Consider the following 22993-nt stretch of genomic DNA (forward strand, 5'->3'; position numbering starts at 1 on the left):
ATTTGTCTCTTCTGGGCGCCGAGTATTTGCTGCAACACGTGTAGCCTTATGGAATTCAGCGTTACTGGTAGATAATTAAATTCAGTCACATGAGGAGATGTAAGACATAGGTAAAACTACAGCAGTTTGCTTCTCAAATCAAAATACGATCAGGATTTGACTTCAGCTCCTGAATTTTCTAGCTGTGTGATTTTGGAAAAAACCTTAATGAAACCTCTCTAAACTTTGACTTCTCTATTTCTATAATTAGGCTAATAATTACTTCTTTTTAAGGTTTTTGTCAGGATTAAATAAGCATGTTTTACCATTACTACTGTTTATTGTTAATGCACCATTGATTCTCAACTCAGAATGATGTTACACTGTAAGCATTTCTTGTGAATTTCAGATGCTGCAGAAAATGCTCTGAGACAATTAAAAAAAGTAATGTTACTCAGTCTTGGTATTGGATATACTAGTGTTTCCCACATTGAGGAAATAAGTGCTCTCCTATACTACAATGTATATTTGTGACATAAGTTTAGGTTTTGATATTTGATTCAAATGATAATTATATATATGTGTATACTTACTGAACAACTTACACACGCCATAGTTTCACTTTCGTATTTTTGTTTCCTCAATTTTACTTGTCTTAAAGTTTTATCTAAAATTGTGAACTCATAATTTTATTAAAAGTTTTTTTTGGTTTTTTTTTTTTTTTTGCTTTTTTTAGTTTTTAATTTTCAGAGAGAGAGAGAGGCAGAGAGTGAGCAGGGGAGGAACAGAGAGAGGGAGACACAGAATCCGAAGCAGGCTCCAGGCTCTGAGCTGTCAGCACAGAGCCCGACCGACACAGGGCTCGAACTCACAAACTGTGAGATCATCACCTGAGCGAAGTCAGAGGCTTAACTGACTGAGCCACCTAGGCACCCGTGAACTCATATTTTTAATTCAGGTTGATTTCTACATACCAACACAGGAATAACTGAATTTCCTTTAGTGTTCAAAAAGCAGTATTTGAGAGTATATGCACACCTGTAGAATTGTATAACTAGATGAGACCCGAAAGTATATTTTATAGGTAAGAAAACTGAGATTCTAATGTTTTTAAGATGGTTAAGATACAGCTCATGGTATGAAGATAGCCCTTTAGCAAGTTTGGTTTTCGAGGTTTCTATATACATGATAATTTTATATAAGTAGGAAACATGGCTTATTGTTTTCAATGACTGAATAAGAAGGAAATTAAGAGGGCGGCTCTGGATAAAGGGGTTTGTGAAGAGGTAACATGTCTCTTTCAAAACTGGATATACTAGAATTTAAGTCAGACACAATGTCTCTATATTTGTTTTAATCATTTATTTGTTTCAGTTTTTTGCAACCTATGACTCAGGTTACTAGGGCCAACAGGGTATAGTTCTGGGATATTCGTTGGCACCTTCCTGACCCAGAAAATGGAGAGATTTTCAGTGTGCTAATCAGGATGAAGGCTTATTAAGGGGGACTTCTCAACAGCATCCCCTTGCACAAGGTGCAAAAAATAAACCAATATTGGGACTGTGGGGACCAGCAATGTGGGAGAACCATCAGCTTTATATCCTGGTACACATCTAAGCATTCATAGAACTAATTAGCTTCAAAGTTCTGAATGGAAGGTTTATTTATTGTGACTGCTCGGGCATCCTATCTCTTCCTCACAACAATTTTGAGAGACTGTGGATGTGGGGGCCACACAGAGGATCAAGCCTCTTCTAATTCACCTCCCAGGTAGCAATTTCATGTGCAGTTTCCAGTTCTCAGTCACCATAAATGACTTCTGCCCTCTTTTTATGTCTATGGTCCCCTTTGTGGCCCAACAGAGATGTTATAACATATTAGGAAACTGTAGTCTTTAGGAAAAGGGATCTATAAATTTGCTGAGGCTTTACTGCTGCTATTCTGATATAAGGGAAAATATGGCTGCCTTTTTGGAGAGGATGCCTGGGTTCCTGGGCTTAGGACAAATCTCTGAGATCCCACTGAGGTGCTCAGTATCCAAAGAAGGAAGCAGACCTTTATATTTCTATCTAGAGAACAGGAAAATAAACATCAGAGCTCCTGAGTAACAAATCTTTTATTTCTGACTTCTAATTAGCCACATATATAAAATATAACTGATTCTCCATGAGCCACCTCTTTTCTCCCTGATGCATTCTCTCCATCCATACTACCCACTCCATTCCTTGATCCATCTCAATGACTCTTGCTATTTGTCTTCTGGATACCTGGGTTCTCTTTCTAGCTCCTCTATTTATAAATCTTAATGACAACAAAACTTTTTAAGGCTCATATTTTTTATCTGTAAAACTGTGATGAGGGAGAATAATATTATTCAGTGACAAAACCAGAGTTTTCTACCACATTCCCCAAAGAAGACTGGTTTTGACAGTCCCCTATATATGAGAGTACCTTTGTGAAGTCCAGGGGTCCAGCAGAGATATTCCAGCATACCTCTGGAGAAAAAAAAAATCAGAGATTAAACACACTGGAGAGGGTAAGAACAATAGCTTCACTTTATCCACATCACCCTTCCCCTTCCCCCAAGGCAGCAGAGCTCATTGCCAGGACACCTTTTTGGTTCATGATCTCTGCATGGAGGGAAGTTGAATATGTGGGCGAGTATCTGTTTCCCCAGACGTGAAGAAGAGACCCACTTCTTTCTCACTCTACCCTGAATACTGAATGGGACGATGAGGACGCAGCTCAGAGAATGCATCTAGGGCTCTGGGAGGGCATCAAAGGACATGGATCCTACCAGCTCTGTCACAGACTCCATCTGTAGACCATCCATAAGCCGCTGGGTATGCCTCCCCTGCAGATCCCCCCACCTGGCTTACAGGCACCCCTAACACTCCGTGTGCCTCACAAATACATATTCCCTCCCCATGGCCATCTCTGTGTTCATACGCCCAACAGATGGCTGGTTCTGCAGGCCCAACTATGCAGAACGGGAAAAAAATTGCACAGACTTGAGCATTCAGCTCTGTCCTAGGGAAAGCAAACAGGAGGCTCTCAGCACCTGGCCTGGCTTTGCCCTAGTTGGGCTGACAGAATGTATTTCTTCCAAAAGCCAGGCAATAAATACTACAGAGTTGATTGTTTCTTCAATGTAAAAACAGCAGGGCAAAACTTCATGAAACATAAAAATCAAGAGAACATGAGAGCACCAAAGGAACACAATAATTTTCCAATAACCAAATGCTCAAAAACGGAGATCTGTTTTTTGCCTAATGAAGATTCAACAGAGTTGCTTTAAGGAAGCTCAGTGAACCACAAGAAAACACACAAAGATGATTCAATGAAATTAGCAAAACAATTCATGAACAAATGAGAAGTTTCACAGAAAGACAGAAACATAAAAAAGACCCAAACAGAAATGAGGGGCTGAAGAATCCATTCCAGTGAATGGAATGAAAGATGCAATACAAAGCATCAATAGAGAACTTGATCAAGCAGAAGAAAGAATCTGTGGTGTCAAACAAGTATTTGAAATGATCCAGTCAGAAGGGAACAAAGAAAAAAGAATGAAAGAAGATTATGTGAACTATATGAAACCATTAAAAGGTGCACTCCAAATATTGCTGGAGTCCCAGAAATATAAGAAAGGAAGAAGAGGACATACTCCTTATTTAAAGTAATAATGGCCAAGAACTTCTCAAATCTGAGGACAGATTTGGACATCCAGGTTCATAAAGCTCATAGGTTCCCCCCAAATTCCAATTCCAAATATTTTCTCCAAGACACACTACCATAAAAACTGTCCATTTTTTGAAAGATAATTATAAAAATAGCAAAAGAAAAAAATCTCATACATAAGGGAATCCCCCACCCCCACCATAAGTCTATCAACAGCTTTTCAGCAGAAACTTTGCAACCCAGGATAGAGTGTGATGATATATTCAAAATGCAGAAAGAAAAATATTGCCAACCAGGAATACTTTACTTGGAAAAGGTGTCCTTCAGAAATGAAGGAGAAATAACTGAAAGGAGTTCTTCCAACCGAAATGAAAGAACACTAGCAACATGAAAAATTATGAAAATATAAAACATACTGGTAAAGGTAAGTATATAATCAAATTCACAATACTCTAATACTGTAATATGATAGTGTGTTAATCACTTAACTCCAGTATAAAAGTTAAGACAAGAGGATTAAAAATAACTAATTTGTTAATGAATACACAATATAAAAAGAGGTATATTATGACGTCAAAAACATGTGAGGGAGAGGAATAAAAGGGTAGAATTTTTGTATGCAACTGAAGTTAAGCTGTTATCAGTTTTAAATGGACTGGTATAGCTATAAGATGTTTTATGTAAGCCTCATGGTAACAACAAAGCAAACACCTACACGACATACACAAACAATAAAGAAAAGGGAATCAAAGCAAAGCACTATGGAACAGCATCAATTCACAAAGGATGACAGCAAGAGGAGAAGTATAAAATAGCCAGAAAACAATAAGATGGTATTAGAAATTCCTTATCCATCAATAGTATAAATGTAAATGGTTAAAGTGACCAATCAAAAAGCATCAAGTGGCTGAAAGGACAAAAACAAAACTCAGCATATGCTGCCAATAAGAGACTCACTTTAAAAAAAATTTTTTTTTATGTTTATTTCTGAGACAGAGAGAGACAGAGCAGGAGTGGGGGAGGGGCAGAAACAGAGGGAGACACAGAATCCAAAGCAGGCTCCAGGTTCTGAGCAGTCAGCACAAAGCCCGACGTGGGGCTCTAACTCACAAACCGTGAGATCATGACCTGAACTGAAGTTGTCACTCAACCAACTGAGCCACCCAGGCACCCCAAGACTCACTTTAAAGACACGCTGAGACTCAGAGTGAAGGGATGGTAAAAGATATTCCATTCAAATGGAAACCAACAGAACAGAGATACCAATATTTATATCAGACAAAATAGACTTATCCTGTAACAAGAGACAGGTGGTAATTATATAATGAATGATAAAGAGTTTAATTCATGAAGAGGATAAAACAATTATATATGAACCCAACATCAGAGCAGCTAAATATATCAAACAAATCAAACAAATCAGAAGGAACATATACAATAATAATAGGAGACTTCACTACTCCATTTTCACCATTGGCTAGGTCATCCAGTTATAAAATCAAAAAAGAAACACTGAACTTGAACTATAATCAAATGGATCTAAAAAACATACAGAACATTCCATCCAACAGCAGCAGAATACACCTTCTTTGCAAGTATACAGGGAACGTTCTCCAAGATGGATCATATGTCAGGCCACAAACAATTCTTGGCAAATTTAGGAAGATTGAAACTATACCAAATATCTTTTCTAATGACAATAGTATGAAAATAGAAATCAATAACAGGAGAAAACATGGAAATTTTACAAATATGTGAATATTAAGCAAAATACTATTATTTAACCAAAGGGTCAAAAAAATCAAGAGGGTTCAAATGATATCTTAAAACAAATGAAATTGTAAACTGCAAAAGCAGTTCTAAGAGGAAGTTTATAGCAATAAACAGCTACATGAGGAAAAAAAAAAATCTCAAATAAACATCCCCACTATACACATAAAGGAACTAAAAAAAAAAAAAAAGAACAAACTAAGCCTAAAGTTAGAAGGAAAAAAAAAATAACAAAGATCAGAGAGAAATAAGTGAAATAGAGGCCAGAAAACCAACAGAAAATATCAGCAAAATTGAACTGGGTTTTTGAAAAGATAAGCAAAATTGACAAACTTTTAAGGAAAAAAAAAGTGAAAACAAATAAATCAGATCAGAAATGAAGGAGACATTGCAACTGATACCACAGCAATACAGAAAATCATAAGAGAGTACCATGAATAATGATATGCCATCAGTTAGATAACCTAAAATGGATAAATTCCTAGAAACATGCAACCTACCAAGACTGAATCATAAAGAAATAGAAACTTTGAATTAGCCAATTTCTAGAAAGGAGACTGAATCAGTAATCAAACACATTCCAACAATGAAAAGCTCAAAGTCAGATGGTTTCATTGGTAAATTCTGCCAAACATTTAAAAAATTAGTGACAATTCTTCTCAAACTTCCAAAAAATTGAAGAGCAAGGAACACTCCCAAACTCATTTTATAAGGCCAGCATTATCCTGATACCAAAACCAGACCAGGGACACTACAGACAAAGAAAATTAGAAGTCAATATCCCTGCTGAATATAGGTGCAAAAATCCTCAGCAAAATATTAGCAAACCAAATTAAACAACATATTAAAATAATCATCCTATGATCAAATGGAATTCATCCCAGAGATGAAAGCCTGTTCCAACATGTGCAAATCAATAAATGTGATATACCACCTTAGTAAAAATAAAAAAGAAAAATCATATGATCATTTCAACAGATACAGAAAAAGCATTTGACAAAATCTGACATACTTTTGTGATAAAAACTCTCAACTAGCTGGGTATGGATGGAATTTATCTCAACATCTTAAAAACCATATATGACAAGCCCACAGCTAACATCAGACTCAACAGTGAACAGTTGAAAGGTTTTCCTCTAAGATCAGGAATAAGACAATAGAGCCCAGTTTCACCAGTACCATTCAACATAGTACTTGAAATAATAACTACAGCAGTTAGGGAAGAAAAAGAAATAAAAGGCATTTATGTTGGAAAGAAACAAGTAAAACTTTCTCTGTAGATGACATAATCTTATATACAGAAAACTTTACAGATTTCTATAAAAAACTGTTAGAACTAATCAACAAATTCAGTAAAGTTGCAGGACATAAAATCAACATACAGAAATCAGTTCTTTTTTTTTTATTTGTTTATTTTGAGAGAGAGAGCATGCACACATGAGCAGGGTAGGGGCAGAGAAAGAAGGAGACAGAGAATCCCAAGCAGACTCCACACTGTCAGTGAAGAGCCCTATGTGGGGCTAGAACTCATGAAACACAAGATCATGACCTGAGCTAAAACCAAGAGTCAGACATTCAACTGACTGAGCCACCCAGGTACCCCAGAAATCAGTTCTGTTTCTTCATACTAACAAAGAGCTATCTGAAAAAGAAATTAAGAAAGCAATCTCATTTACAATGGCATCAAGAACAATAAAATACTTGGGGATAAATTTAACTGAGGAGGTGAAAAACCTTTACACTGAAAACTATTAAACATCAATGAAAAGATTGAAGGAGACGAATAAATGGAAATATTCTTGGATCAGATGAACTAATATTGTTAAATGCCATAATACCCAAAGTCATCTATCAAAATTCAAAAACAATTTTTCACAAAATTTTCAAAATTCTAAAATTCAAACTTAACCCCCAAAGACCCTCAATAGCCAAAGCAATGCTAAGAGAGAACAAAAAAATGGAAGCATCCTGGTTTCAAACTGTATACAAAACAATGCTAATCAAAACAGTATGGTAATAGCATAAAAACAGACACATAGAAGAGAGCCCAGAAATAAACCCATATGAGCATTTGGTCAGTTAATTTTTCAATAACATACAGTGGAAAATGATAGTTTCTTCAATAAATGGTGCTTGGAAAAACTGGTAGCCACATGCAAAGGAATGAGATTGGATCATTGTCTTACACCATACACAAAATTAACTCAAAACGAATGAAAGACTTGAAAGTAAAGCCTGAAACCATAAAATCCTAAAAGAAAGCAAGGGGTTAAGATTCTTGACACTGGTATTAGAAATGATTTTTTGGATTTGACACCAAAAGCAAAGGAAAAATCAACAAGTGGGAGTACATGAAACTAAAAAGCTTCTGTTCAGCACAGGGAACTGACAAAATGGAAAGGCAATCTATTCAATGGTAGAAAATAGAAAATATTTAAAAATCACACATCTGATAAAGGTTAACAAACAAAGTATATAACAAATTCTTACAACTCAACAGCAGGAAAAAAAATCTCATTAAAAAAAGAGGAGGGGAATTTTTTCCAAAGAAGAAATACAAATGATCAAAAGGTACACATAAAGCTGCTCAACATTACTCATCAACAGAGAAATGCAAATCAAAACCAAAATGAGATACCACCTCACACCTGTTAGAATAGCTATTAACAGATAAAAAATAACAAATGCTAGAGAGGATATGGATAAAATAAAAATACTTCATTGCTAAAAAATGCTAGTTATCTGAGCTTTCTAGTGAGTCCTGATCTTTTTGCTGGTGGAGGCTCTTGCCTCAATATTAACGGCTGCTGACTAATCAGGGTGGTGCTTGCTGAAGGTTGGGATGGCTGGCTGTGACAATTTCTAAAATAAGGCAAAAATAAAGTTTGCTTCATCAATTGACTCTTCCTTTCATGAAGGCAGAATTCCTCTGCAGTATGTGATGCTTTTTGACAGGCTTTTACCCACAGTAGAATTTTTTTTTTCAAAATTAGAGTCAATCTATTCAACCCTCTGCTGCTGTATTCAGTTTATGTAATATTTTAAATTCTTCATATTTGTTTCAACAATATTTACACCATCTTCACCAAGAGTAGATCCCATTTCAAGGGATCTTCAAGAAACCACTTTTTTTAAAAAATATATGAAATTTATTGTCAAATCGGTTTCCATACAACACCCAGTGCTCATCCCAAAAGATGCCCTCTTCAATACCCATCACCCACCCTCCCCTCCTTCCCACCCCCCATCAGCCCTTAGTTTGTTCTCATTTTTTAAGAGTCTCTTATGCTTTGGCTCTCTCCCACTCTAACCTCTCTCTTTTTTTTTTTTTTTCCTTCCCCTCCTCCATGGGTTCCTGTTAAGTTTCTCAGGAGCCACATAAGAGTGAAAAAATATGGTATCTGTCTTTCTCTGTATGGCTTATTTCACTTAGCATCACACTCTCCAGTTCCATCCACGTTGCTACAAAAGGCCATATGTCCTTCTTTCTCATTGCCACATAGTACTCCATTGTGTATATAAACCACAATTTCTTTATGCATTCATCAGTTGAGGGACATTTAGGCTCTTTCCATAATTTGGCTATTGTTGAAAGTGCTGCTATAAATATTGGGGTACAAGTGCCCCTATGCATCAGTACTCCTGTATCCCTTGAGTAAATTCCTAGCAGTGCTACTGCTGGGTCATAGAACAAGCAATCCTAAAATTCATATGGAACCACAAAAGGCCCCGAATAGCCAAAGTAATTTTGAAGAAGAAGACCAAAGCAGGAGGCATCACAATCCCAGACTTTAGCCTCTACTACAAAGCTGTAATCATCAAGACAGCATGGTATTGGCACAAAAACAGACACATAGACCAGTGGAATAGAATAGAAACCCCAGAACTAGACCCACAAAAGTATGGCCAACTCATCTTTGACAGAGCAGGAAAGAACATCCAATGGAAAAAAGACAGTCTCTTTAACAAATGGTGCTGGGAGAACTGGACAGCAACATGCAGAAGGTTGAAACTAGACCACTTTCTCACACCATTCACAAAAATAAACTCAAAATGGATAAAGGACCTGAATGTGAGACAGGAAACCATCAAAACCCTAGAGGAGAAAACAGGAAAAGACCTCTCTGACCTCAGCTGTAGCAATTTCTTACTTGACATATCCCCAAAGGCAAGGGAATTAAAAGCAAAAATGAACTATTGGGACCTCATAAAGACACTTTTTTTTTTTTAACGTTTATTCACTTTTGAGAGAGGAGAGAGACAGAGCACAAGCAGGAGATAGGCAGAGAGAGAGGGGGACACAGAATCCGAAGCAGGCTCCAGGCTCTGAGCTGTCAGCACAGAGCCAGACGCAGGACTCAAACTCACAAACAGCGAGACCATGACCTGAGCCAAAGTCAGAGGCCCAACTGACTGAGCCACCCAGGTGCCCCTCAAGAAACCACTTTCTCTGTTCATCCATGAAAAGCAATTCTTAATCTGTTCAGGTTTTTCATGGGATTGCAGCAATTCATATCTTCAGGTTTCACTTCTAATTCTAGTTCTCTTGTTATTTTCACATCTGCAGTAATTTTCTTCACTGAAGTCTTGAACCCCTCACAGTCATCCATGAGGGTTGGAATCAACTTCTTCCAAACTCTTGTTCATACTGATATTTTGACTTCTTCCCATAAATCACAAATGTTCTTAATGTCATCTAGAATGGTGAATCCTTCCCAGAAGTTTTTGTTTACTTTGCCCAGACCATCAGAAGTATCACTGTCTGTGACAGCTATAGCTTTACAAAATGCATTTCTTAAATATTAAGACTTTGAAGTCAAAATTACTCCTTGTCCCATGGGCTGCAGAATGTATGTTGTGGTAGCAGGCATGAAAATGACATTGATCTCATTTTACATCTTCATCAGAGATCTTGGGTTAGCAGTGCACTGTGAATGAGCAGTAATATTTTGAAAGGAATTTTTATTTCTGAGTTGTAGATCTCAAGAGTGGGCATAAAATATTCAGCAAAATATGTTGTAAGCAGATGTGCTGTCTTCCAGGCTTGATTCTTCCGTTTACAGAGCACAGGCAGAGTAGATTTAACATAATTCTTAAGGGCCCTAGGATTTTCAGAATCATCTATGAGCACTGGCTTCAACTTAAGGTCACCAGCTGCATTAGCCCCTAATGAGCCCCTAATGAGTCATCCTGTCTTTTAAAGCTTTGAAGCCAGGTATTGAGTTTTCCTCTCTAGCTAACAAAGTCCTAGGTGGCATCTTCTTCCAACAGAAGGCTGCTTCATCTACACTGAAAATCTGTTGTTTGGTGTAGTCATGTTCATTAATGATCTCAGCTAGACCTTCTGGATAACTTGCTGCAGCTTCAACATCAGCACTTACTTCATCTTGCACTTTCAAGTTATGAAGACAGCATCTTTCCTTAGACCTCATAAACCAATCTTTGTAGCTTCAAACTTGTCTTCTGCATCTTCTTCACCTCTCTCAGCCATCGTAGAATTGAAGAGAGTTAGGACCTTGCTCTGGATTAGGCTTTGGCTTAAGGGAATATTGTGGCTGGTTTGATCTTCAATCCAGACCACTCAGATTTTCTCCATTTCAGCAATAAGGCTGTTCTGCTTTCTTATTCTTATGTTCACTGGAGTAGGACTTTTATTTCCTTCAAGAACCTTTCCTTTGCATTCACAACTTGGCAGTTTGGTGTAAGAGGCCTAAGTTTTGGCCTACCTCAGCTTTCAACATTGCTTCTGCACTAAGTTGAATCATTTATAGCTCTTAATTTAAAGTGAGAGATGTGTAACACTTCCTTTCACCTGAACACTTAGAGGTCATTGTGGGGTTATTAGTTGTCCTAATTTCAATATTGTTATGTCTCACAGAATAGGGAGACCAATGGAGAGGAAAGAAAAGGAGGGGGGTGGCCTGTTGGTGGAGTAGTCAGAACACAAAAAAACATTACTCAATTAATGTTTGTTTCACCCCAAAACAATTACAATAGTAACATCAAAGATCACCAATGGTAGATCACCACAATAAAGATAGTAATAATTAAAAAGTTTAAAATATTGTGAGAATTACCAAAATGCGACAGAGACATGAGGTGAGCAAATGCAGTTGGAAAAATGGTGTTGATAGGCTTGCTGGATGCAGTGTTGCCACAAACATTCAATTTGTAAAAAATGAAATATGTGCAAAGCATAATGAAGGGAAATGCAATAAAACAAGGTGTGTCTGTGTTCAACATTGTTTTAAAAGCTCTTGTCAGATCAATGAAGCAAGAAAATGGGATAAAATCAACTAAATTAGAAAGAAAAATAGAACTTTTTCTATTTGGAGATGGCATAATCTTCTATAGCAACCCTAAGGGCTCCACTAAAACATTATTAGAATTAAAAAATGAGTTCCATAAACTTGCAGTATTTACAATAAATGAAATGAAATCAATTATATTTCTATAAACTTGCAGTGAATTGTTCCAAAAAAAACCAATTATATTTACAATAACATCAAAAAAATGAAATATCTAGGAGTAAATTTTAAAAGATGCACAAAATTCTGAAACAGAAAATATTATTGAAAGAAATTAAAGAACATCTAAAGGAATGAAATTTTGTAGATCCTTGTGATTAGAAGTCTTGATATTATTAAGATAGCAATGTTCCCTAATGTGACCTACATAATCAATTAATCTCTATCAGAATCACAGGTAGCTTTTTTTTTTGTAGAAACTGATGAAGTGACCCTAAAATTTATGTGGAAACTCAAGGCATCCAAAGTATACAAAACAATCTTGGAGCAAAATAAAGTTGGAGAACTCACTCTTCTCCCTTTCTAAACCTCTACAAACTAAAGACACCGGTACTTAGGAAAGATAGACATATATGAATGGAACAGAATGAGAATCCAGAAATACACCCTTACATTTATGGCCAATTGATTTTCAACAAGGGTGCCAAAACAATTCAATGAAAAAAAAAAAAAAACAATCTCTTCAGCAAATGATGCTGTACATCCACATGCACAAGAGTAAATTTGGACCCCTACCTCACAGAATATACAAAAATTAACTTGGAAGGGATCAAAGATCCAAATGTAAGACCTAAAACGTTAATACTATGGATAAAATCAGAGGTATAAATCATTGTGACCTAGGATTAAGAAATGGTTTCTTAGATATGACACCTACAGCATAAACAAAAATAACAACAAAAATAGATAAATTGGAATACATAAAAAATTTTAAACTTTTGTACTTCAACGGACATCAAGAAAGTGGAAAGACAACCTATACAATGAGATAAAAATATGTGTGTATATTATAATGGGACTTAATCCAAAATGTGTATGTGGGATCCAAGGAATTTAACAAAAACCCCCTACCTCTGGACAAGCAGAGCAAGACTAACTCCATTTTGTGCTACACCCACCATCTCATGTATAACCCCCACATGACCTGCTTATTGCTTTAAGACACTCCCCCACCCTAGTCAAGCCGCTGAGCACACCCTTACTGGAAACCGGCTCATATAGGAATGTGGAACCCTTAACCACCAAAGAATGTAAACCCTGCCTTTTGCCCGCCAAACGCGCACCAATTCTTAAACCCGCCTTTTTCCCACCAAACTTGCGTGCCAATTCTGACCAGAGTGATAGGCTAGTTCAAACAGTTACTATAGGGTAAATTGTAATGCAATTGGCCACCTGCGTGTGGACTGACATGACTATGCAACTTTCTGTGTGTGTTACAATCTCATTGGCCACTGGCCCCTATAAAAGTGCTACGCCTCTTAACCTAGGGGTCCAAGTCCCTGCTCTGCTGTGTCGGGTATACTTGGGCCCAAGCTCGAGCTTGCAAATAAACCCTCATGCCTTTGCATCGGTATCTGCTCCTTGGTGGTCTCTCGGATTCGAAATCGGGGGCATTACATGTAAAATCATTCATAATTCAGCAATAAAAAGACAAATAACATAGGTAAAAATGGGCAAAGGATTTGATGACAGTGTTCTTCAAAAAAACATATATAAGTGGCCAAAACACATGAAAAGTTGTTCACTAAAATTAGTCATTAGGGATATGTAAAAAACACAATGAGATATGTCTTCAAACCCACTAGGGTACCTGTAATTAAAAAGACAAACAAATAACAAGTGTTTGCAAGAATACTGAGAAATTAGAACTCTCATACATGGCCAGTGTTCATGTAAAATGTGCTAGCCACTTTGTAAGACATTTTGCTGTTCTTCAAAATTTTAATCATAAAAATGTAAATAAACAGCTAAACTAAAAAAAAAATCTCAATTTGCATTTTTTCTCTCTTTTGTTACCATCTTTTCTTCCTTTCTCTTTATCTTAGCTCTAACTTCATAATCTGATTATTTGGAATGCAATCTATTTAAAACTCACTCTTACATTCTGTAGTAAATGTTTTTCCAAAACACATCTTTCTCTTACCATGATTGATGTTCATCTCTTGCATTTATGTTGTCATTGCTTATTTATTTCTTTTACTTTTTTTATCTCTTATTTATTTCTTATTTTATTTTATTTTATTTTAATGTACCTGAATGAAAGTAAACTTTAATATTTGCCTCAAAACAATGTAATGAATTCTGTAATACCTTAAATGTGTTTATAAGCACTTAGAATCATCCTCCTAAATTTTGAACTAGAAGCACGGGTTTGTGCATTTATTTTGTAAGTTTAATTCTGATACAACCTGAGGAAAATACAGAGAATAATGAGACTTTATTCAGGGCCAGAAAGAAAAATTTGACTCCATATATATTTATTCTAAGTTTGTCAGAATCACAGAACTAGAGATAGATGGTTCTCCAAACCTCAATTTAAAAATTTTTGTCTGATCTTTATGCAGAACAAACTGTTATCATGTCCACCATAACACGTCTTTCAACATTGAAAAGAAAGAAGGCATCTAATCATTGTCAATTGATTCTGAACCTAAAGAATTAAGTGTATTTAAAAAGATCAAGGGCCACATAGGAATGTGCGTAACAATTACACAGTTTATGATACTGGTATCAACTGGGATTTCTTGTATGCCTGAGATTCCTTTTTGGTTTTAGTTGAGAATAAAATTCTAAATATTTCAGTTGAAACCAATTTAAAAAAATCAGTATGGGTGATGTTTATACCATTAAATAAAGAAAAATGAACCTGAAATTGAAGTTGGTTCTTGTCTCAAACGAGGTTAATGTTTCTTTCATTTTAGATTTTAGAGATAAAAAGAGAAATCTCTTCAATCTGTCACATGCGTGAGTATTTATATGATCTTGACTATGGCTTTTCGTAATCGTCAGTCCCTGATACAATGGATGCAAACACCAGGGACAATACCCAATTGTCCACCTGGATTGGAATATCTGACTCAGGTATGGTAATGTGCTTCTGGTTGGAATGGCAATAATATGAATCTGATGGTTTCAAAATACAATGTGTGTTACAGGAAAGCATTTTGACTGCGGATTGAAGTATTTTACCTGTAACATTAAGATTTTTACATTTAATTTAAAATGTTGAGTGAAGTAGTAAATTTACATTGTAGACGTTATAACATGGTCATTTACAAATGTATTTCCTGAAAAGCCCATTTAAAAATGAATACTTGCTTTTTAAAGTAGGAAATTGGAATTTGAGAATGTAAGTAAAAACTGGCTTCAGGAATCTTCAGTTCATCTATGTACTTAGGTATGGGAAGCCCGATATGCAATCGTGAAATGTGCAATATTACTAGGAAGATTGTCTCCAGTTCTCTACCAGATTTAGTGACACTGAATTACTATCTTGTTTATTCAATCAATTCTGATTTAATTTCCTGTAATGCTGTCTCTGAATAATTAAGTTTGGCATTTCACATGACTAATCACTGGCCTCATCTTAGTTTTCGATACTTTAAAAGCTAAAGAGTATGTTCCTTCTTAAAAAGGTTATTTACATTTTCAGTGCTTAATTATAAACTTGTCGCAAACAATGATATCAATCTAAGAAGATTCAATTTTGAATATAAGTAAAGGGTAAAAACTACATTAAATTTTTTATTCTCAATTACAGCATAGATATTTCTCTGAATTAAAAAAATATTTTTAATAAGTCTTTAAAAAATTTTGTGAACCTACTTTACAGACTGATAGTTTTTCATTTCCCTTTTCTTTTTTTTATGTTTTTATTTTAATTCCAGTCAGTTAACATACAGTGTTGTATTACTGTACAATACAGTGATTCAACATTTCCATAAAACACCTGGTGCTCATCACAAGTACACTCCTTAGTACCCAACATCTATTTAACCCACCCCTCTTCATTTCCTTTTCCTGTGGTAAAAAAAAAAAAAAAAAAAAGTTAAAATTTCACATTTAAATTAATTGACAAATGTTTCTCCTTAAGAAAGCCTTAACTATGGCAAATCTTCTTAATATTTCTATCCTAATAAACTGAAAGTTATAAGCCCATTTCTTAAAATAAAATTTAATGTTTATTTATTTTTGAGAGAGAGAGAGAGCACGAGCAGAAGAAGGCAGAGAGAGAGGGAGACACAGAATACTAAGCAGGCTTCAGGTTCTAAGCTGTCAGCACAGAGCCCATTGCGGGGCTCAAACTCACGAACCGTGAGATCATGACCCGAGCCAAAGTCAGACGCCCAACCAACTGAGCCACCCAGGAGCCCCCATAATTCCACTTCTTAGTGTTTAGCGTATGTCTCCATCCATGTATTTCATACTTATTAAGCTCATTTAGTGGGGGTATTATTTCATAAGCAATGCTCCCTTACATCCAAAGGAGTAGATCTTATCAGTCTCCCAATTTCTCTCCGAAATTCCTCAGCTACCAGATCATCTGGTTTAAAGAAATGTTAGAATGATTTCAAAACCTAGTAAGTGTTGTGTATGTGGGGACACAGCAACAACTCATAAAGTGATACCATGTAGGATCTGAGTATTGCCTAAGCTGTTTTTTTTAATTTTTTAAATATAAGTCATGGTAATAAGTGAAGAACAGTTGAAACCTAAAGATGCTATTCACTGTATAAGACCAAATTGTTTCATGGTGTGACCCATTATTTTTTGTTTTTAATTTTTTTATTAGAGAGAGAGAGACAGAGAGAGAGAGACAGAGAGAGAGAGAGACAGAGAGAGAGAGAGACAGAGAGAGAGAGAGAGAGAGAGATCGAGCATGGGGGAGGGGCAGAAAGAGAGGGAAAGAGAGAATCCCAAGCAGGCTCCACACTCTTGGTTCGTGAGCTCACGACCTCAACTGAAATCAAGAGTCATGCTTAACCGACTGAGCCACTCAGGTGCCCCTGTGTGACCAGTCTTATACACACACCAGAGGGTCCTGCCTCCTTTGAAATAACATTCACACTGCACAGATGATTGCATTTAGACTCTCTCCTGGTTCACATTTTCTTTTCTGCTTTTTGTTTTCACATCTCCACAGCCACACTGCCTCCCATGTTTTCAGATTTCCCATGCTCCAGAATTCAGATCATTTTGTTATTTTGTATCTGTCTACACATTTCTGCAGACAGCCCTGCAAGCCCTTTATTGATTCAGAATGTTTTCAGAGAAATGCAGTTAAGCTCTGGTTGTGAGGTATCCCTTGCACACTCCCAGCCTCCTTCCAATGTTCCAAATGAGAAGCTGGAAAACACAACAGTAAAAACTAGAAAGGAATCTAAATCTTTGAGGCTAAGAGCCACCACTTAGAAGATGACCTTGACTCTATCATCATTGTATTCATTAGACAAAATATTTAAACTCCTCATGTGCATGCAACACCTGCTTCTGCTTCCATTGTTTCAAGCTCATTTATCTTTTTGTCTTTGTGGTAGTCGTGTTTGATACTACAAACTAAAAAGGTCCTTTTATCAACAAGGTTTCTCAAAAACATTCACAGAACTAGATTTGAGGAAATCTAGATTTTTCCTGGCATCAGCATTTGGATTAGTAATTGTATTTTCTCACTGTGATGTTGGTCTGTGTAAATAACCAACGTAGTGACTCTTGGGTTCATTATTTTTTTTAGTGTAACTGACACACAATATTATATTAATGTCATATGTGTAACTTAGTGATTTGACAAGTTTGTACTTTGTGCTATGTTTACAAGTATAGCTAACATATGTCCCATTACACCCAACACTAATACAATATCATTGTATTCCTTACACTGTGCTTTTTATTCCCATGACTTATTCATTCCATAACTGGAAACCTATATCTCCCACTCCCTTTCACCTTTTTTGCACAGCTCCCTACACCCCACTCCCCTCGGGCAACCATTAGTTTTTTCTCTATATTTATAGGTCTGATTTCTGCTTTCATTTGTTTTTTGTTTTGTTTTGTTTTTTAGATTCCACTTATGAGTGGGATCATATGTATTTGTCTTTCTCAGTCTGACTTATTTCACTTGGAATAAATCTTCTAGGTCCATCCATGTTGTCTCAAATAGCACCATTTCATCCCTTTTGATGGCTGTGTAATATTCCATTGTGTATATATACTACATTTTTCTTATCCATTCATCTATTGATGGACATTTAGGTTGCTTCCATATCTTGGCTATTGTAAATAATGCTGCAATAAGTATAAGGGTACATATATATTGTTTTATTTTTAGTCTCTGTGTGACCCACCAGTGGCAGAGAGTTCCAGTCCCTCTTTTCTTTTTTGCTTTTGTCTATTTGTAGAATTGCCAGATAAAATACAAGACACTGAGTTACATTTGAATTTCAGATAAACAAATATTTTTTAGGTTAATGTTTCATGCATTATTTGGCATATAGTTATGGTAATAATTATTCATTATTTAGCTGAAATTCAAGTTTAACTGAGCATTCTGGTGTTTTTGCTTTGTTTTATTTTGTTTTACTAAATCTAGCAACCCTATAATTTGGTCACGGAATTTCACTTACAGCATGTAAAGTCTTCTAGTCTTCACTATCTTTCACATGGAACAGAAGACCTTTTTTCCCACATCTTCTACTTCCCTAAAGAGAGCATTGAGGAACATTACCTGCTTGCATGATGGGTTTGGGTTTCTATTTAAGACATCTTTATAATTATATTTAACTCGTAATTGTGCTTTGGATAAATGTCTGACTGTACCTGTAATTGTTTAACACTTAACAAAAACATTTTTAGAGTATACTGTATATGGATGGCCAAAAAAAACCTACCTCACATTTAGACTAGTATATAACATTTGACAGAAAATAGAGAGATGTCAATAATAGGTCAATTACTTTAAATGTCCTAAATATAGGTATTAACGTATATGTTTATTGGTAGGTACTTTAAGTTTAATTTAATTACTTCATACTACCTATCTTTATTTTCTACTCTATTAGATAAATCAGTTACTAGTGTGTCAACGTTTCGATCTTCTGGAAGGTATGTACCAAACACACAGATATATTCACTCTTGAATGTATAACTTGTGCTGTAGCTCAGCCACTCCCTATACATTAAAATGCTTCGTGTGACTGGGCAAAAAGAAACCTTAAAATATGATGAGAATATACAGAAGTCCATAGTCAATGATAGATAAATACAATAGTAGTCTTCTCATGGAAAAGGACAAAGGTATTGGCTCCAGATCACTCCTAAAAATTCTAGTCTGCACTTTTAGTCCTGCTAAACAGTAGGTCTATTTCCTAAAAGAGCCTTCCCATCCTAAATTCCTCAAATACAGGTATTTCAGAGAAGCAGTGATTGCAGATCCTTCAGGAATTCTGCTAGGAGAAGCAGAATCCAGGTAAGTTTCTGGGCAGTTCAATTCCACTCCCAAGCCTGAGAAATTGTTCTTTAGAATGCAACTGTTTACCTCTATCTCCTCAACTTAGTACAAGTATTTGTTTCATGTACATGAGGCTATGATAGATGTAAATAAAATTAAATCAGTGTTTAGTTTAAAAAAATTATCACCATTGTGACTCTTTGTATTCACGTTAGAGAATCTAAGACTAAAATAGACATTTATGGTTTGGTTTTATTCACAAAAACTTTTCAATTTTGGCATTCAAAAATGAATGTTTTCTTTGTTTTTTTTCCTGCTGCCCTGCACTAAATGACTCATTTTATGAATGACCATTTATTCCAGAATGCCCACTGAACACCTATAATGAACAAGACACAATGGTAGCCATTTGAGAAAATCAAAGAGTCAGACCTGGGCTTTCCCTGAAATGTGGATGAATATACTTAAATAAAATACATAGTATGGAGCCATAAAATTAATGAGAGAAGGAAAAACCAATTCTGAGAATTTATAGGACAGAAAAAGCCACAGTTATAATTTATAGTACTTACAATACTTAACAATTTAAGTAGTCACAGAAATAGCAAAAATATTGAGAAAAATCTAACCATCTATGTTATAGGGAAATAATTTTCCAAACTACTTATTCTCAAAGTATGGTTGCCAGACCACCAGCATCAACATCATCTGGGAACATGTTGGAAATCAAGTTCCCGAGCTTCATCACAGACCTACTAAATCACAAAATCTAGAGATGGGGTTCCACTACCTGTGTTTTAGCAAGCCTTCCAGATGGTTCTGATGCAGGCTAAAAATTGCTCTAAATGATACATTCATATAATTTAACATTGTGCATTTATTTAAAAGAATGAGACAGCTCTACAGAATTGTCAGGAATAGCTCCAAGATATATTGCTAAGTATCAAAAACAATTACAAAGTAGTGCATATAATAATGTGTGTGTGTATGTGTGTGTGTGCATTTAAAAATTTTTTAATTTTAAAATTTAAAAATTTTTAAAATTTGTGCCATGCCTATGTAATTCCTACTCATAAGAAGAAATTAAATTTAAAAGGCAGTCAAAATACTTTTTCATCAATACTGAATCAGGATTTATCTTTGAATATTAAATAAAAATGAATATCTTTTAAATGTTTTTGTAATATGAAAACAATTATGTTCATAGGCCACCAAAATCATTAAAAAATGAGGAAATTCTGTAAATGCCTGTTTCCAAGGTTAACATTAAAATGAAATGCTAAATGTATGTTAGTGTAACATATACTTATTAAACATACTCATTCAAGAACATCTGAAATTTTAATAAAAGGTAGGAAAAAAACATCATCCTTGTACAACTACTGCTATATTCCCTTTGAAGCCTTTTAAAAAATATTCCTTTGATGAATTTTTTAAATCACTTTTAATCATTGTCCATGCAATTTTTTTTAGAGTTATTCACTTAATGGGGTTTTTTTTGGTTTTATTTATCTTAAAACCCAACTTTTTTTTTTTTTTTTTAGATTTCAAGGTTTTATTTAAATTCTACTTAGTTAACATACATGGTGAATTGGTTTCAGACATAGAATTTAGTGATTCATCACTTACATGTAACAGCCACTGCTCATCACAACTAGTGCCCTCCATAATACCCATCACCCATTTAGCCCATCCCCCTACCTACTTGCCTCCATCAACCCTCAATTTGTTCTCTATAGTTAAGAGTTTCTTATGGTTTGCTTCCCTCTTTCTTTTTGTTGCCCTTTCCCTTATGTTCATCTGCTTTGTTTCTTAAATTGTAATACGAGTGAAATCATATGGTATTTGTCTTTATCTGAGTCACTTATTTCACTTAGCATAAGAAACTCTAGCTCTATCCGTGTCATTGAAAATGGCAAGATTTCATTCTTTTTGATGGCTGAGTAATATTCCATTGTATATACACACCACATCTTGTTTATTCATTCATCAGTTGATAGACACTTAGGCTTTTCCCATAGTTTGGCTATTGTTGTTAATGCTGCCATAAGCATTGGGGTGCATGTGCCCCTTCAAATCAGTATTTTCCTGTCCTTTAGGTAAATGCCCAGGAGTGCAATTGCTGGGTCATAGGTCGTTCTATTTTTAACTTTTTCAGGACCCTCCATACTTAAAACCCAACATTTTTAAAAGCAACACAATAATCCTCAAAGGGGATACTATTATTGCCTCTTGTTGGGTATTTACTTTGTTTCTTTGTTTCCATTTTACTTTTCTAAGTAGGGCAGAAGTGAACATTTGGTATAGAAATCACTTAAACAAATTTAGGACTGTTTTTTCTGTATGATCACAGGAGTAAAATTATTAGGACAAAAGATAACATTTCCATTTGCTTGCAAAAGAGATGAATTTAATTATTATCTTATGTGGATAATATATAAAAGTGCTTACTGTCTCCAGTTTAGCATCTGTAAAATATTTTTTCTTGGGTTCTACTATCCAGATTAAAGACTGAATGTCTTTTTCATATCCTCAGGAAGAAAAAGATGAAGAGGAATAACATTTAACATAATTCAAAACATAATAGTAACATGACAGTAAATAGAGTTAATTTCTCAGAAATTCAAAAATGATTAAAAAAAAAAAAAAAAAGCTATTATGGAATTTTAGCAGTGAAAGGGACCAGAGAGTAGCTATATCTGTTTTAGTTTTTGTAAGGCAAAAATAAGACACCGATGAAGATAAGTGACTTAGAGTCAAGTAATTTATTACCAAACCTAAGTTGCATATTTGAAGGTAATTTAAAGGCAATTTACATGTCTCCCGTCACTAATAAAACACCACATTGTTTCATTCTTTAGTTCTCGGTTGTTTTGCAACTAGTAAAAAATATGAAGTCATGAACAATCAAGGACACAGAATTTATTATGCAGAAGAAAGAAGTAATTGTTTCCTCCGATATCTCTGTGGACCTTCAAGACGTTTTACCATGACAATTTATGATAATGTAGGCCGTGATGTCATTACTATGCATAGAACTCTAAGAAGTAGCTGTTGCTGGAGAAACTGCTATGTACAAAAGGCCAGTAAATATTGTTTCTACATGATTGAGAATGTATCTGAATTCTTTCAAAAAAGCCTCAACACTGAGCAGTATGTTACAACATTGGGTTTGGCTACACAAAATTTTCCAGAATGAAATATGTTAGAGAATTATGTATTTGTACCACACACCTGTAGAGTGAGAATAATACACAATACTGTAAATATTTTTCAGGCAATGAAGATCACAAGATCTTTATTATCAAAGTTTTCTATTCTAAAATAGTGTGGTTTTTATTTGCATATTTCTGCATGTACTTCTCAGCCTTTGAATGGAGTGTCAATGAATTAGGGGCTGTGAAGTCTCATCCCATTTTCAGCTGTGTTTCTCAGACTGGTCCCTTGAGCTTTCACTGAGTGGGATCCCTTTCTTACCTTTCTTGTTAGTGATATCTGGATTCCTAGGATCTCAGGAATATCTTGTTGTTGTCACTTGTCTCACTACATCCACTTGTATTTTGAGATGTGGAGCTATAATTTTTGCATCTACTTTTGATAAAGAATTTGACAGTGGTTTTGTTTGTTTAGCTATCATACTTGTCCTGTCCTTTTCTCTGAGAGTTTTGAGAAGATTCACAAGCTACATCACCACTGCCACCTTCTTGACTTAGCAGTCTGAGGAATACTTATACATGGTGAGAGAGAGAGAGAGAGAGAGAGAGAGACAGAGAGAAAAGAAGGAAGGAAGGAAGGAAGGAAGGAAGAAGGAAGG

At 35.4% G+C, this 22993-nt stretch overlaps 1 long non-coding RNA gene across 1 annotated transcript; it reads left to right on the top strand.

The window, feature by feature from the left end:
* Window positions 1–1661: 1661 nt before the first annotated feature.
* LOC132683194 (uncharacterized) lies at window positions 1662–22258 on the top strand. Its single transcript, XR_014135238.1, has 5 exons — window positions 1662–1749; window positions 14657–14816; window positions 18791–18833; window positions 19135–19197; window positions 22041–22258. It is a non-coding gene; the product is annotated as an uncharacterized LOC132683194 (long non-coding RNA).
* The last annotated feature ends 735 nt before the right edge of the window (window positions 22259–22993 follow it).

The sequence above is a fragment of the Panthera onca genome, chromosome C2 (assembly GCF_046562875.1).
Source record: "Panthera onca isolate mPanOnc1 chromosome C2, mPanOnc1 haplotype 2, whole genome shotgun sequence".
NCBI classification, from domain to species: domain Eukaryota; kingdom Metazoa; phylum Chordata; class Mammalia; order Carnivora; family Felidae; genus Panthera; species Panthera onca.